At 35.3% G+C, this 18,834-nt stretch overlaps 1 pseudogene; it reads right to left on the bottom strand.

Annotated features, from left to right (window-relative positions):
- Positions 1-3,405: 3,405 nt before the first annotated feature.
- LOC113494088 lies at positions 3,406-15,081 on the bottom strand (annotated as a pseudogene).
- Positions 15,082-18,834: the final 3,753 nt, after the last annotated feature.

Genomic DNA, 18,834 nt, shown 5'->3' with positions numbered 1-18,834 from the left:
TGAAATGCAGGTGCCTGCATTATAATTCTAAAAATGTAATGTTTGAACAATGGAATTAAGTAGTGAATATTCCAAAAAAAACATATACCTACCTGTCTATAATTTTTACCCCTATTTTATGCACTTTTATACGGATAACGGTAAATATTCATCTTCGTAGTCCATACCTACAGTTATAGGATAATCCACCATGTTGTGTCAAAAGATGAGCCAGCGAAACACAAAGTTCTTTTATCTGTCTACACGCCATTCATGGTGTCAGATCGCAATTACGATAGGAAATGTACGGCAACTGACGTGAAAGGGGACGTTCAAAGAACGCGCAATGTAAAAAACCTACTACTTTTTTTTAATGTCCTCCTTACGGAAAGATGAGGGAAACGACCTAAACAGCATTCTGTTTTTAATTGCAGTGAAGAAACGATTATTAATTAATACCAAAAAGTTATACGTATCCGAACACAGCATTTCATTTTTAAGCCATTATGTCTGCTCGTATCAAAACAATTATTTGTGGCAATATTTTATTAAATACTAGCTGACCTGTGCCCACTTCGTTGGGCATAATGTTAATAACCTGTTTAGTACGGGTGTTATGTTTTAATTTCTAACCGCCAAAAGGAGGGTTATACGTAGGTATAGTTTGTATTTGCATACTAATACAAAATTAAAAAAAAAGCATTTTATGCGAGATTTGCGATAAACAATTTCCATAAGGACCAAGTCGCGGGAAAAGTTAGTTTGGTTATGGTAATTTTAATTTTTCAAAACTTCTCTGTGGATGTATTGGATGTTATGTTATCATTTGGTAGCAAAATATATTGTGTATCAGGAGTTCCAACCTAAGTTAAGCCAACATATAACTGCCCATGGGAAGAACACGGCTTTCTTAGGTCAATGCCTGCCAGAGAGAATGTTTGACCTTGGGACTTGTTAATAGTCAGGGCAAAAGAGATCTTCACTAGAAACGGTAGCCTTTTAAACGGTATGGTTAAATCAGTGGGAATCATGGGCATCCGCGGAATATAAGCCAGTTGTCCCACTGCTGGCCCTCGGAGAATGGTCGCCACGATTATACACCGTGATTTTTTAGTCGTCTTACAAAAGCAGCCCAGTTCATGTATCCAATAACTAGAACACGTTCATGATAAAAAAAATAGGTATATGAGATTTGAATAAATTTAAAATGCATTTTTTTTTCAATACAATGATGCAATTCGTAGTTATTTTTTAGAAACACGGCTCTGTTGCGTCCAAGCCTTGTAACAATAGTGAGGGGCGCGGGCGGTGGCGTTTTTATCATTTTAAGAGTATATTTCAGATTTCTCTTCTTAATTTTTTCTTCGTACTTATTATCTTAGTTGATTTAAAAAAAAAATCGCGCCCAGGGGTATTTTACGTCGGATACATGAACTGGGCTGCTTTTGTAAGACGACTAAAAAATCACCGTAACTCTTTTTTATCAAAAAACTACTTTTTGTAACTTGAATATAAAAGATAGACATATACTGACGTTGACTTTTTTGTAGGCATTTTCAAGCTCTTCTTCCTCTCTTCTCTTCAACTCAAAAATATATCTATCATAATTAAGGCAGCCACACTTCGAGTTACACAGTAGTTTATTTATCAAATTTTACAAACTACACTTTTAAATAAAAATTATCTTTAAAGGTTTACAGTAAGTACTTCAACTGGACTACACTCACAACTGCGCGGTTACCAAAGTGAAGGGCTATATCTACCCGGTTAGGTGCAGGGATTTTAGCTGAAAACCAACAGGTTGGGGCGGATTCGAAGATCACAATTATATCAGCACCCTGAGCCTAAGTTCAAAACTGACTTCTATTTTGGAAAAGTATGAGAATTTATAGTCAATTATTGCTGATATTTGACATAAATAAATGGAGTTTCATAGGACAAGCGGTACAAAGATTATAAATGACATATCATAAATTAAGTAATGCAAGTAAGCGACATAGTAGCACCTTAGAGTTGTAACAGTTCGTAGGAAACGCTTTCATTCGACCGTTTTTTCTCCGATTCACTTTGGAAAACGGATTATCACGTAAAAGCCATTTTATTTTTCAGTTTTTTTTTTATACAACCTATGACACTATAATATGACACTAATGTGGCTTTTTATCGGTGGTCGGTTCAGTAGCTCCCGAGATGACCCTTTACAATTTAACATATATTATTATACAAACACACAAACTTTACGTCTTTATAATATTGGTATTGATTAGGTACATTATTTATGTCTATATTTTGATATGATATTTCTTTTTGTTATTTTTAATTTAGATTGAGTAGAGAATAAAAACTTACCTCCATGAATTTCACATTTTTAAATATGTACCTTATTTAAATTTAAATTAACACCGTTTGGCATATTTAACCACAACAAAAGCTTAAAACATAATGATAATTAATAACAAACGTCGTTTCTTATAAACTCTAGTGTGGGATACAAGGACCACTTGAAGTTTCAAACAGACTTATGGGATTTTGACCTTTATTTTTGGACAGTTAAAATCTGCAATTGCTTGAATGTAACATAGATATGTAACATTTTTTTCACGCTTGTCTTTGTTTACGTTAACGAAAGCTTACACCATGAGTGTTATGTTCCACAAGTTCTTGTTAGTTATTTGAACCATTGAAATCAAATTATATGTATATGTCAAGCAGTAGGTACAAACTGTCATTATTTGTGTTTTTTTTAATTACAATTTAGATTGATAATTAATAGCCTACCTAGTTCTACTAGGTAGGCTAAGTAGTAAGTAGGGTAAGGTACTTATATACATTACTAGCTTTTCGCCCGCGGCTTCGCCCGCGTCGGGGTCGGTCATATCGCGTTTCCAAGAGAACTCTTCAAAAGTCCTGGATAAAAACTATCCTATGTTCTTTCTCAAGGTCAACTCTATCTCTGTATCAAATTTCATTAAAATCAGTTCAGTGGTTTAGGCGTGAAAGCGTAACAGACAGACAGACAGAGTTACCTTCGCATTTATAATATTATAGTAGGGATTAGATCGCTCACTGTTGACAGCAAACATCAACCACTTCTCCATTGGGTTCTGCTGGTAGAGATTTCTTTAGAAATAAGCAACACCCTTGAGCTTGTACATAATATTTTGTAATGTGTTTTTTTATACCATGTTAAAATTTCCTGAAAAATGTTCTGACCTACTAACGTTCTCGTAGTCAGAAAGATGTAATAATAACTTTAAATATTATTGTTTTTGATTCTTATGCTAAGCTACATTACATATTTTCACTTTCGACGATAGAAAAAGAATAGATTTCAAAGATATACTTTTGATGTTTTGACAAGGATTTTTGGTGGGTGACATAAAAAGTGGAAAAAAAACAATTTTAGGTAGGTACAAAGGTGGTTTATTTACAGAAAATCCAAATACCTACATTATTAAAAAAAATAGACTTATTTTTAATTTTTTTCATTATATTTACTGACTTAGGCGTACTTTCGCTTGAATGTCATTAAAATGAGGTTAAGGTTGAGGGTTCTTACAGTTATTACAATTTACGAAATAACTTATTTTACAAAATAACCGACTAACTACGAAATTAACCAAGATTTTTCTATGGTTAAAGGTTTAAAGATTTTTTTACTTTATGCTTCATTTTAAACGTAAAAAGGAAAACGTCAATTTATTTTATATTATTGAAAACCTTTTTACTGAAACATTCAGTCATAGAAGGTTTTGTTAACTGGCTAGCTACAAGATACCCAGCTAGTTAATAAACTTCGAGTAAAAAAATACATATTTTTGTTAATTATCGTAAGAACACAGACTGGAAACAATGTCAAGTGAAAATAACTGATAGAAGATATTATTAATGCACTAAAAGAATCTCATGTCATAATTTCAAACACAACTCATTTAAAAAAAAACATAAGCTTTGTCTCTGATATTACCGACTATAAACCGTAGGTGCTTACTTACATAGCGTTAGGAGCGCTGTCATAAAGTAAAAAGCTGTCAAATTTCTTCGCTGTAATCGCTATGTTCAAATCGTAGATTCAAAAATTCCATCAACGGCAAAAATAAATTTGTAGTGCGTAAAATATCCATAATTTTATTATTGTTGCACTTTATCCTTATTTATACATTATTTACAGATATTCGGAATTCTAAAACCTAGTATAATTTTTTCTCACTAAAATTTCTAAGCTTAAATTTCGTCATAATAATGTGAGCGTTACTAGGGAGTCAGCGGGGTGAAGCGTGAGGGGGGACCGGGGGTCCGCAAAGAATGGTTCGGAGCGAGGCGCGGCGAGCGGCGCCGGAGATATGCGAACATGTTGCAGTAGTCTCAGGAGGCAACACTTCATTTGAATCATCGCGAATCTTTTACCTGATAAATAAATACAATTATTAATTAAAAACGAATACACAAAAATATATATCCTAAAATCTTTCACCAATACAGAATAGAATATTCTTGATTGCAAAACACAAAAACGTAAAAAAGTTGCAAGCGGAGCCACATTGACATTGTAAACTGAAGAACATGGCTTGCTTTTGAAATAAGAACGCAGCTCAGCTAAGTTTGCATCCACACCGCGTCGGTGTATTAATGTTCCATATTTAAATAACTTGCTTTCAAAATATCTTCAACAACTAAATTATTACCTAATATTAAAAAAAAACAGAACACTCTATCGTTCAGAAATTAATATTCTTTTTTAAATTGTCTTTGTAGAGCTCGAAATAAATGCCTGGCAGTTCACAAACAGTTAAATCACAAGTAGTTTCTTAAAATGTTGACGTTGTCAACGAAACGTAACTCTACACCCACATACCACAGCGTAACACAATCCTCCATTTTGATAATAAGACCTTCGTTATTCGTTTGCGGGAAAGAAACAGCGATATCTGTCTGTATACTTCTATCTCTATTTAACACAGTAGTCAAGGTTATAGCCGCGTCGTCGTTTGTATACTTTTGAAGTCATATGTACAGAAAGGAGTTTGAAATATCATCTTGAAAATTAAAAGAAATTAAAAATAAGGTTATATAACTAGCTTTTCGTCCGCGGCTTAGTCCGCGTCGAGGTCGGTTATATCGCGTTTCCAAGAGAACTCTTCAAAAGTCCGGGATAAGAACTATCTTGTTCTTTTTCAAGGTCAACTCTATCACTGTACCAAAATCTGTTCAGTAGTTTTGTACATGAAAGCGTAACAGACAGACAGACAGAGTTACTTTCGCATTTATAATATTAGTAGGGATACACCATACCTATGCAATACCGTGGGCCATCTCCGAAGGGCATGTAGACACCTGGGGGCGGCTGCGGCCGGCCCTCGGACCAGCGCTCCGGGATAAAGGCAGACGCGTTCTCGAAGTACTGGAACATAACATAATATTATTAAAATAATAAAATAGATAATTTTGATGTTCTTTTGTGCAACCTGGTGGGTCTGGTGACCACTGAAACTACCAATTGGCAGGTCTCGGGTCTTTTTTTTTCACAATCTTGAAAAAAACCTCTGTTGAGTCAGTTTCCTCAACGTGTTTTTCCTTACTGTTTTTAATAAGAATTGAATATTACCACAGTATAAAAATGATTTTTAGACTTTGGTATTACCTACTATGTAAGAAACACATAAATTCAAAAAGACCTTTGTTTTGACCGTCCAATGATAAGAGCATGATCATGTCACTATGGCCTATCATTAAACCTCATTATGATGATACTCTTATAACAACTTTCTGAGGCTGTGTCTAATTATTCAAACCAACGTTCATGATTAAAGACTCCATTTACAAAACTATTTGCGCGATCCCGTATTGATAATTGTATTTTTATATGTATGAAAAGAATAATATAAAAAAACACACAATTAATAACTCTCATTACAAATCTAATAAATCCCGGACTCCCGGGATCGCTAATTTATTGTAACGCTAATTAGGTTCTCTCGGTTTATTACTAACATTAGCAATGATCACAGCAATAAAACTATTCCCCGGTAGCTTTTATTTAGAATAAACTAGGTTTTTAAGCCCACAGAGGGCAAATGCAAACACAGCTTATTTTTTTTTAATTGTTATGAATTAACTTAGCACAAATATACCATTGTCTTTCCGAAAAAGTTCTAAGTTATTTTTTTTTCGTACTGTGACATCATCAAGAGTAATGTACTAACAACCTTTGAAAAGAAAGAAAAAAAGAAAAACAATCGCATCTCATAAATATTCACACAAATTGCAAATACTTTCAGCACTTTTAATATTAAGATTGGCAACCCGCTGGTGAAATTTAAATAATGTCCTAGATAATACAAATAAGATAAAAAATTATTGGCATTTATCATATTTTAATCTGATTTTATAAAAATGCTAAAATAGGGGTCAAAGTTCCAATAAAACGTTTTGCTCAAATATTTTTGACCTTTTTAGGCCAATGGAATAAGAAAATCGCACTTTAAGTTACAAATGTTTAGCATTAACTTAATTTAGTAATGAACATTAAAGACGGCGTGTATTAAAAAAATATGTGCTTACTTAGTATTACTTTTTAACAAATTTAAAAAAGGGAGAGATTCTTACTTCGGTATGTTGAATCGTAAGCTGTGTTATTTACGGGAGGACACGTCGATGGTTTGGTGGAACATCCCTATTGAAATACAATTGGATTGCATTTGAAATGCTTTCCGTCCGTCTAGAGCTTAAATGGTCTGCAGGTATTTTACCTGGTCATCTCTCTGTATCCCTAAAGTGGGGAAGAGCACGATAGTCCCTCTCTCCACGACGGTGGTAGTCCCTGGTATCGTGTAGTCTTTGGTACACAGCCGCTGGATGCTAGGGAATGGAGGGTACAACCGAAGGGTTTCTGAAACAAGGTGAATAACATTTTTTGGTCCGTGAGTCTTGGTCTGAGCTTTTGTCACTTACTGTTCTGAGGAATTTGTTTTCTTTTTCTTTGAAGCAATAAAGAATTAATCCTTGTATTGCTGGGGATTTGAAAGATACTCAAGTCGTATACACGTAAACACAAAGTCTCAGAACTCAGCATTGGTGGATCATACAAATGCTAATCCTACGCGAGGAACGATTAGACCTACATATTTATCATTTGGCTTTTGGTGCAGTAATCACTCCAGTAACTAAAGGCCCTGACCTAAACCTCAGAAAGAACTCCAAATCACAGCCATCCCTAAAGAAATTAAACAAAACTTCAACTTATTTAAAATGTCCCAGTTCTCCAACTTACAACAAGTATTCTACGCTATAATTAGTGGATAAAGCGGAAACAAATAGTTGGATGTCGGTAACAGTCGGCCAATCCCACTGGACCAAGCAAAAACTCATTAAAAGAAACTTTCTTAGTTACCAGAAAGAATCCAATAGATGTTTCTCAGTTGAATTAAGTGCTGAAACTAATTACACACTTGTTAACGTAACAACAGCTGCGGCCAATGGTTCACAAAAGGTCTAAAGGCACGAGACTAAATGGAGGTTAAAAAAAGCTGTTGGGAATATGATCTGTTGCTATGGCATTTGTACTTAGCGAATAGCACCTAAGTCCTCCAATATTTGGAGTTGAACAAATTCAAGTTCAATAAGAGTGATAGCTCTTTTTCAAACATATTTCAGTGACAAAAAAGAATAAGTTTTGGTTACTGTTTAACAATTCTTGCGTTTGAGCGCATAATATCTGCATGGATTCTATGCATGTAGCCAGTGGTATAGGTCATACACAGTGCGAGACGTGCCGCAAATATAATCCCCGTGTAGGACGAGCATGTGTGTGATCCAAATGTTTTGAGTCTGGGCGCATTTGTGCATGTTAAAAAATTGTTCATGGACAAAGCCAAAACAATTTTCGGAAGTTTTCTTTAATTCTGGATCACATGTAAAAACCACTGTAAGTAATACGCACCTTGAATCACCATCTCCATATACACGAGCTCTTGCAGCAGTTCATACGTGATCTTCCCCTCGTGTTTCTCCAGCACTTCTCTGATCTCCTGCCGCATCGCCTCCTGCACCCGCTGGTCAGCAGCCAGTTCCAGGAACAGGAAGGCAAGGGTCGAGGAGGTGGTCTCGAAGCCGCCCAGGAAAATAATGAAAGCATTTGCTGATATCACCATGTCGGCTGTGGAGGAGGACAATAGATAAATAATAGGTTAATTAAGTACTGTTTCTACCATACTATCGGCCACATAATTTTTAAAGCTGAATAGTGCCACAATGGGCAATCTATCTAAAAGTTAATCCGCAATTCATTTGTTTCTTTCTTGCTTATTACTTGCGATAGTTCCTAATTACGCTGTTTTTATGCAGGAGTAATTAATACATTCATAGACTGGTATTATTATTTATTTGATAGTGATTCTGACAATTTTGGAATCAAGACATCAGATTATACTGTTTGAAGTCAAATTGAGGATACTCCTACGTTGCCCTAGGAGCACTGAACTCGGTAACATTAAAAATGATTAAGAAATATCCAGTTACTTTACACCTACGCTATGTCTTTCAATTAATAAAATTGCATTACCATAATTACAAATATTTACTCCAAAAAATAGCTCGATCCAAAGTTTTGAAGTAATTGCGTGAACTTTATAAGTTATATCGAAACAAGTCGCTTAAATGTCAAAAGTTAATGCGACATCGTTAATTATGCTATCTTAAACTTAACCGTTTTAAAGATAAAACTTATAATGAGATCGTGCTTGGCTATGGCCGCCATTTTTCTTTTAATTACAATAAATTAGGTGGGTGTGCTCTTGCTTTGAACTCAATAAAACAGGAAAGAAAGAAAAATAGCAATATTCCGTCTTATTGGGCGGTGTCGTAAAACTTATACAAGATGGCTGCTACAAGCTATTCATCATCGGCCTAGCCTTTTTCCAACTATGTTGGGGTCGGCTTCCAGTCTAACCAGTTTCAGCTGAGCACCAGTGTTTTACAAGAAGCGACTGCCTATCTGACCTCCTCAACCCAGTAACCTGGGCAACACGATACCCCTTAAGGCTACTACAAGCTATTAAACTATGTTTCATAACGTGGTTCATTTACTTACTGATTTCGACATCCTCATTGTCTTTTTACAGCTATTATTGTTGGTGTCATCATTTCTCAACGCCATCATCATGTCTATAAAGTCGCCGCGTTTCTCCTGAACGCCTGAAAGTTTACAACAAGCAATTATTCTTTAGTACAACTCCGAAAGTTTTATTCGCAGGAGCAAATTCTTAACTGATTTCCGGTAATTTATTTAATATTATGCATATTATAGTTATATAAATTTTGAACCGTGAATTACAGAGTACATTAGACATAGAGTGAATAACCAATTGGAAGGTATTATCTATGCGATATCACCTCATATCACGGTTGATTTTAATTTAGCATGGTTTTGTTCGCCATTCCTGTAAACTAAGCAATTAAAATCTAAATTTAAATAATACTTACCTTTCTCTCGAGCCCTTAACACACTAGTAACTATGTTATAGAAGAAGTCATGCGTCTTCTTAGGTATTATTCTCATTCTGAAGAACAGTACAAAAGCCGGCCAGAACTGACGCATCGTCCTGAAAAAAAAACAATGTCATGTCTTCATTATTATTGACTGTTAGTAGTTAATGACCTGACTGCTGAACCGAAGTATTCGGGTTCGATTCTCTCTCAAGACTAACATAAATAGATTTTAAAAATCTAAACCCCTCGTTAATAAATATCACTTCTGTGAAATTTTATCAAAATCGGTCAAGCCGTTTTATAGTTGTAAATTGCATTGTCATCGGGATTGAAGCTACTGGCGATTGCTACTCTAAAAATTTCAGCCTGCTAGCTTATCGGGAAATGCCTCAAAATTGAGTAACAAAAATCCAACCGTAACGACAAACAAACAAACAAGAATAGTGAGTATATGGATACGTGCGAAAATCTTGTCATAAACATACATGTGTGAATAAGTACATAATTAAAATGTCTGATTACCATGCACGTACCATACGTACATCCTGAATGAACGAATGAATGAGAACAACAATATTTTAATATTTATGTAATGGCAAGACTGATTAGCATCACATACACTAAAACGTAGGTGCAAAATGTAAATCGAAACACATCTATCACCGGTCTGATATTTGTTCAAAAGCAATTATGTTTTCAATTAACATGACTAATTAATCGCTTTTAGCGTTAATTTAACCAGCTCCGAATAACAAATGTCCTTTCGCCATCCATTTAGCTGATTAAAAGCGAAACAGATAATATTTTGTGTAATAAGTTTTGACACTAAATTACTGCAAATTACGAAGCTAGTTGCTAAGAAAAACTTTCTAAAGTTACAATTTCTGATGAAGTTTTATAAAAGTTTCGGTTGAGATAATTAGTTGACGTATGGATGGGCTAACCTATTTCTTTTTGTAATGTGTTTCAAAAGTTTATTGCTTCTAAGTTCCGAATTGATTAATATACTTTTTTTTAAGTTTAGTTATTTTATTCGTGTGATTTTGACTGCACGGATAGCTGAATGGTATAGATCATCACGCCATATCCACTGAGTACGAAAGTCGCCGAATCGATTCCCGCTTAGTACAAGCATTTGTGTGATACACGAAAGCTTGTTCCGAGTTTATTTGAGTCCACTCTGAGTTGATGAAAGCCCCCGAAAAACAACAATTGAAGTCCTATATGCAAAATAGTTTTAATGACAAAAATTATAACTTACTTCTCAAATATATTAAACACGGACATCTCATAGAACGCATGCAAGGCCACGGCGAAGGGATCTTCGTCGTTATACATGACATTACTCTTCAATCCAAAGGCACAGGGCACAATAGCATCAGCAGTATAACCACCAACCAGTTTCTCAGAGTCGACCACAGACGAGACTTGTCCGACACCGTTGGATGGTCCTACTGGATTTTCTTCAACTATTTTACTCGTTACATCTTTAGGCTGTGACAGCAAGTCTTTGACTCTAGTCACGAACTCTCCCGCCGTATTTTCTATTAGCGGAAACATTCCACGAAGTTTGTTTGGCCTGGAAACAAACAATATTTATTATTCTCTTGAATAAATCAACTGAGATATACAAACTACTCACGAGAGTGTTTCTATGTATGTTTATATTCTTCACGTGTATGTGTGTAAGTAAATGTATGAACTCTTGCCATAGAATGAGATGAAAATTAAAATGCAAACCAATGCAAATGGGTTGCTTAGAAACATCTGTTTGTAATTTAAAGAACGTCATTATTTTCGTGAATCCAGCTGTTGACAGACATTTAGCTAGATGCCTGCTTAGTAAATGTTTACTTTGATTATGCTCATTTTATTTTGGTTTGTTATTCATGAAGATTAGTAGAAGCTAACCTTCAATACCTAAGGCAGATCATTGTTTTTCTTATTATGTTGTCTTTTCTATAGCCAGCTAATAATATTATCATTACATCATCATACGTCGCATCACAGTCACTTCTTAAAGATCCTCATGGGCTCATAGACACCCACCTCCTCGAGGGAGCTTTTAGTGTCAGACAGTGTTACTGACTCAATCTGAACCGCCGAACAACATCTCCCACATTTATCCGATGCATGGCAATCCATAGCAATATATCACGCACATACCGCGGGATTGCCGTAAAACAGGGTCCCAATTCTGCAATTTACAACGGCCGACGAAAGAATGAACTTTGGCTTTTAAAATGTCAATTTTCGTATTTTCTTAAGCATTTTTCTGCACAATAATTGTAAATTCAGTATGGGACGGTATACTCAAGATAAATACAATTACTTCCAATTATTGTATTGGCAAAATGCTTAAGAGAATAGGAATAATTTCAAATTTAATCCAATTGCCATTCATTCATCCGCCATTGTAAATAGCAGAACCGGGGCCCAGTACTTTTTTTATATTCTGTGGTACAGGCTAGCTACTAAACAATACCGGTCATGTTTATATTGATGTGCAACCAGTGCAACTGTATACATTATTACCGGTAAAAACGCGTGGACAAGCAATGATTGTAATTGGAGTAATTCACTAACACGTTCATGTCTTACGTAATGTGCACTCAATATGAAATAATTGAAGCAGGTTTTTGACCTTATAAAGAGATTTACAACTTGATGGTTTTAGGAATGTTTGACTTAATGCTTATGGTTTGACTCTAACATGCTCGTTGGTTTATGCAACTGATGTGAACATTTTGCCAGACATTCTTGTGTTTAACCTTGTTTTCTCAAACCTATTTTATTTTTCACGTGACTCATGTCGCTTTCGATTCAACTCTTTAATCTGTAAGCTCTTCCCACGGTTCTTAACCGTAGAGTGGTTCAGGTTTAGTCAGTAAGTTGACAGTACCCGTTCTCTCCACCGTGGGCGCGGGTGTCCACGAGGATTCTCCCGCCGTATAAAAAAGGGGATAGAAACATTTCATCATCTCCGAAACACTTATACCGAAACGCTATCAAAAGTCAATTAACAGCTCCGTTCACACAGTTTCTATCTCACGATGAGTCTACAAAAAATCCGCTTCATACTATATATTTAATTTCAACACCTCCTCATCAATCCAAGAGTGAATACTAACGAGAAAATCGGCGAGATCTTAGTCCTGAGCCTCTTCCACTCGTTGCCCCTCAAGAACAGCACAGAGCCGGCCATGGGATCCACATCCTTATTGAAGAAGAACCCTCGGTCTGTGAAGTGTTGGAAGTCGTTGACGCACACCCTCCTGATCAGCTCGGGATCTCTGACCACTAGAGTGCGCTGGTAGAACTGGTGGGTGCCTGGAATATGGATGAAGGAATTTGGAATTAATTCAGATTTAGATATGGTCTAATTTTGTTTGAGTGCGAGAGTTTGCCTCTGTGCTTGGTTGTAAGCGGTCATCTCAGGCACTACTGGATCGATTTGTTAATATAATTGTGTTTTAAATATAGGTTATTTAACGAAGATGTTGATTGTAAAATGAAAAGAAAGTTGAAGTTGTAGCTTCGGGTAGAACACAAGCGATGAGTATTGGATAAAGATATAAGGTTTAACATCAGTAACCAACTAAGATTAAGGGTCAAAATAATGGACCAGAAAAAACGTCGAGTGAAATTCGAACCTGCACAGCTAATGCTACGCTAATGACCACTGAGCGCGATTAGTTTCAATCAAATTAATCTCCACAAAGTGTGAATGTTATACCAGAATGACTTGCATGAATAGTTTTTTTTTTATAGTAACTATCGTGAGACTGATTCATTTTTAATGCCGAGTTAGCTCATGATGAAGGACTCCGGTTGGGTCCGAAATCAGTCGGGCACTCCCGATAAATACGCGTAAGTAAACCATAACCAACCATAACCGTAACCAAAAGCAGTTCGAAATCTTCGGAACACAAAAGCTAATTTTCTTACTTATTAATAATATTATTTTTTTAGAAAATGATTTTATAAATACAGCAAAAATCTTGCAGTGGTATAAGAAATAATACTGCATTAATCAAAATCGTTCCGGGCATTTAGAAGATATACATACAAACTCACAGACTCTGACAACTGCGTGTAATACGAATTTTGGAAACAGATAGATATCATTCACGTCTATCAAATAATTAGAATTTGTAATAAATGAAAGAATATAAAAGAATGAAAGACCATTGTCTGCCGACAAAGCTTTGACATACAGATAAGATATATCTGTGGCTTAATGAATTACCCCATTAAAGATAATTAACCAACTTATGTTTATTTGAACGAGGACTTCGTTTCATTAAAGTGATAATCTGTGAGAGGAATCTTGTTTTGTCCCCTACACTGTTACAGCTTAAAATAATGAAAATTTAAATTCAATCAGAGTTTAGTCCTTTGGGTTTTAAGTGTCGTTTTAAAGCGAAAAGTACTTTGATGTCTTTATTATTACTTCTCTAAAATATTCAAAGTTTATTTGTAAAAAACGGAGTCAGTCTGCCGACGTGATTTAGTTACGTTGTATACAAATTATAATCGATTTACAGTAGCAAATAGCCCACATATAGAGTTATTTTTAGGGTTCTGTAAAGGGTGAAAACGGATATTACTAAGGCACCGCTGTCTGTCGGTCTGTCACTAGGCACTGTATTTCATGAATCCTGACAGTTGGCATGTTCACTTATGAACAGTATTTCTTGACGCTGTAGCAACTTATACCTTTTTTAACTCAACCGTTTTTGAAATGAAACTACTTTTACAGATTTTATCGCGGTTTAATTTTAGATTTTAGTTCCAACCGTTTTTTTTTTTTTAGGTGTCCTGGAATCCTCGAATCCTCAGTGCTACGAGAGTCAAAATTGACCGATGAAGTATGAAAAACTTGCTAAATGTTTCTCAAAACCTACATAAAGTGATATACAAATCAAAACAAAGCTCTACAACAAAGCTTGTCAAATTCATAAATTTTTATTCAAATTTTCGTTCCGTTGGATTCCATTTTATTATTATCTTTTATATCGAGTTATCCACTGTTCCATATTTCCCGTGGCTCCTGCTCGCCGGATCTGATGCAAATTGAAGTGTCTAAGAATTTTAAATCTCCATGAATTTTTAATTTACACTGTTCAAGCGAAGAAGTGAAATTATTAGTAAGCAAATATGACAATGTTTGTGCATAAACTATTAAACGTTGCGAAATTCATTATGATGACTTGAGAATTGAACAGAGTTTATGATACTCTGCATAATATTATAACATTTTCGATGTAGTCAACAATTATTATTATTTGTCGTATTTAATAACCTCGTTAATTACAATTATACTAACGTTGATTACTATATATACACTTAAAATATTTCAAAATAAAAAAAGCTTCAAAAATTGATCGGCGTCACTGGGAGTGTGCCCAAAAGTTTATTTTTTTTCTAAATCCTGTTGTTCTGCATTGTGTACGCATAGTTCGTTCTATTGTTATACCTATAATAAGTATGTTAATAATGAAATTCTCAGCTGCAACTACGACATTCTCAACTAACTATTCCAGTATTCATACTCTACGGTCAGATACTTTGCTTGACAACTGAACTGGCGCTTACCCGTTCAAAGTTCCTCATCTCAACTTAGCTGAAATCCCCCGCGGAATGCTGGCTTACTTCAACGCCTGCCAGTCATCACAATTGTGCTACTTGCTACTAATATACCCGCAGTGCGTCGGCAAATACGATTGTCGTGTGACACGTAAGCGATGAGAATATTTATTCGAGTCTAAGGCTGCGTTTCTACGAAATGTGTCGTGCGAGGATGTACGCTGAGCAATTTCCGCCAGAGCTGTGCTGACCGAGGCGAGGTAAATGAAGCGATTCTATTGGTTCTTTACGAATGATGTAATGTTGCAAAATTATTTTGTAGATAAGTTTTGGTTACTGTAGATCACATTTAAGGGTTAAGAAAGTGTTATAAACATTGCTGAGCTGAAGTAATGTAAGTTGGTGGAGATAAAAAATAAATCAGAACGTAAAATAAAGGCTAAAAACAAGTCCCATTTTTAAAGGTCACGCCTACAGTTGTTCGTCTACAGACCCACTAATCCACCTAACCAATGCTAATTAGTAAGATAACTGGCTAAAAAACGCCAAACTTCTATCCATAATTCAAGAGAATCTTCCAGTGAACCTTATTCCGTGAGGCGGCTGTAATCCAGAGATTTATTACAACAAGACGCTGTGAGCCGTGTTAGATAGATTAATTGTAGCCGCAGCCTACGTTGCAGATGTTTCTCTAAATAATTATAAGCTGCGGCAATTCTTTTTGACAAGGTGACTCTATTAACTTCGACATTTTTATGGCAAGCTCTTTCCTTTGATAAACGAGCGTTTAGAAAAACGCAGTAAAGTAGGACTGTATGGATAAAAAGAAAACCATTAAAGCATAAGACACATTTTATTTCTTATTTAACCAGGTAACTATGTACACTTATGAGTAAAGCGTTACCTTACAAAGTCTAAACAACTCTTTATTTACAAACAAAACTATTAAGTACTTAGCTATTTTTTAGTGCTCCCTTTAAAAATATTGAACATAACGGTACTTTCGTGGGATTTTTAGGACGTCTTAACATTAGATATGACATCAAACTTTAAACTAATCAGTCTTCTTGACTAACATAGTTGCGTCAGCACTTATAAAAATAATATGTCCTTGTAGTAATATTGCAGGCTTGCGAGGGATCGTCCTACAAGTAAATCAATATCATGACGGTATTGTCCAACTTTATCCGTAAATAAAGTTTGTAAAAACAAATTAGGAAACTACTATAGTACTACTGTACTATCAGAGTCATATCCTAGATCAGATTCTGGATTACGATTACAGTGTTTCTTATACATTCTAGGCCCCGGACCCCTGTACTTTTTAATATTAGCATTATCTTTGCCTGGCCTTTTTGAAAGTTCGGATGCACTTTTAACGTAAACTCTTTGCTGTATTCCTCTAAAGAAATCTTCTTTCCATCGCACTTCCTTCTACTGCAACTTGGTTCCTTAAATTCGTGGCTGATGCGTTTCCTACAACGTTTTAATGTGTTCTGGACTGGGTTTCATTTCACTCGTATTTTTTTGTTTTGAAGTTTTATCTGTAACTGTATTAGTTTTATCAATTTGTCCACGAGGGTCCGAAACAATGTGGTTTAGAACATGTCATATCTCGGTATAGGGAGAATAGGTGGTGAATATTTGGTTGCAAACTCTATTCTGTTAGATACAGGTGTCTTTAATGCTTCGTCAACTTTCGTTGTTTTTTTTGCCGTATCCGAAGTTACAACACTACTGGTTCGTTCGGTTTCACAAGTGACATGAGGATTTTTCCTTTTCAAATCTTTCTTTGCGTCATCATCGAATGATAATTTGTCTAACTCTTTCAACATTTCAGTCTTAGTTGCAACTATTCTGCATTCGCACTCGGTGTCTCAGTGGTCTTTATTCTGATATCTTCTACTTTTTGTTTACCTTTACTATTATCGTCTTTATTTGGCATTAATTTAACATTCGTTTTCTTTAAATTATTTTTTTTCATTGACGGGATAATTGTTTGTTTTTAAATAATAAGGATAGGGTTGGTTGATAGTCCAGGCAAGGTCTGGGGTATTGGAACTGATGAATTGAGGGAGAACCACCATATTGTGGCCCGAAATTCCCATCAAGAGCGTGCCTTTGTGAAGTTAGTTGAGGATTCAAAGGTGACATTAAAAGAGGGAGTTTTTGCGACAGCCTGTCGCATTAACTGACTGACTTTGTATAGGCACACGACCAAGATAAGTCGAGTTTTCAAGTACGGGACATAGGATTTAGCATTTCCTGGACTTGGAATATATTGACTGTACCTAAAAGGCAATTCAGAATGATATTGAACACGGGTCTTTCGATAATACGGACACTGTGGCTGCGTATGAACTGGAATGTGCATCGCTTTACGCATAATATTCGTTTTCCGATAGCTTTCAGCTTGGACGTGACCTGGCAGGTGGCTATTATTCGGAGCGGTCTGAATGTTTGGTTTTTGAGATGTATTTGCCATCATTTGAATACTATTGCGCTCAAAACTGTTACCAGAATTAGGTAAATCATTATTTTTATTGGGTAAAGAATTTGGATTGGGAAGATTGACTTTTGAAGCTTGAGTAGGTTGTATGAATGACATGGAATATCCAGTGTTGCAACATACGTCGTCGTGCTACTCGCATTTTGTTTATCAGTTTCCTTACATAAACCGATATTTTCGAAGGTGGCAATCATTGAAATGTCTTTGTTATCTTTGCGTACATGACTAGGATTTATGTTATCAGCACCAACTAGCTTCTGTTCCACTACAATTGCTTTCTTACGACTATCTGCACTTGTGGTTTTCTTCATTACAACAGCGGAATCCTTTTTATTAACAGTACTTTCTTGGGAAATCGATGGAATTTCTGGAAGTTCATTCCAGTCCTATTATTACTATTCGTCACATCTTTTTCCGGTGCTTTTGTATACTGGTTATCTTTCACTGGACTTATAATTACATCTTTGGATGTAAATGACACTTTAGATGGGGGTTCTGCATTATATCAGATTATTCATTGGATTGGCACTTTTAGGACCAGCTTCTTTTAGTTTTTCGGTATTACCAAAGAGATCAGCAAAAGACTTATTTTTATTTAAATTAATGCAGGCTTGAGATGGATTGTTTAATGAATTATTACCTTCTCGCACTTCAGAGATTCACCGCGTTTGTTTTTAGATTTTCATTGAAGAATGACTGGATGGTAGTAATAGGTGAATTTATTTCGCATTTCGATTTATCATCCCTGTTTTTATGTTCGGTACTCACACTAACTTCGGTTTGAATATTATCACTTTTGTTTGATACTTCAATTGGTCCACATTAGGTTTCGAAGTTATTAACTCTAGTAAAGTTTTATTTCGTTTCTTAAACTGGTCGTTTTTGAACTTGTTTGTTTTTGTCACATCTTTTTACAGAGTTTCGAGACTTTTCTGTGGTTACAGGAATGGGTACATTTTTTCAATTCTTCTACTTCATTCTTCTTGTCACTAGTTGAAATAACATTGCTTTTATTAACTTTTTGAGAATTTGTGTTGACTTCAGGATTAATATTTGACTTTCTATTGAGTAATTGTTCACATATTCTATTTATATTTTTCTCTGCAGTTCCATAAGCTTTAATTGTACAAGTAGACTCTTCTATGGCTTTAGTTCCCGTACTATCCTCTATATTATCAGGAACAGAAGGGAGGTGACTTGCGACTTTTCACCCCTCGTTTTCTATAATAGGTATAATTTCAGTTCCAACATTCTGCAATACTTTAGCAGCA

Source organism: Trichoplusia ni, chromosome 5 (genome assembly GCF_003590095.1).
Source record: "Trichoplusia ni isolate ovarian cell line Hi5 chromosome 5, tn1, whole genome shotgun sequence".
In the NCBI taxonomy this organism is placed as follows: Eukaryota; Metazoa; Arthropoda; class Insecta; order Lepidoptera; family Noctuidae; genus Trichoplusia; species Trichoplusia ni.
This window is presented reverse-complemented; position numbering and strand designations above follow the sequence as displayed.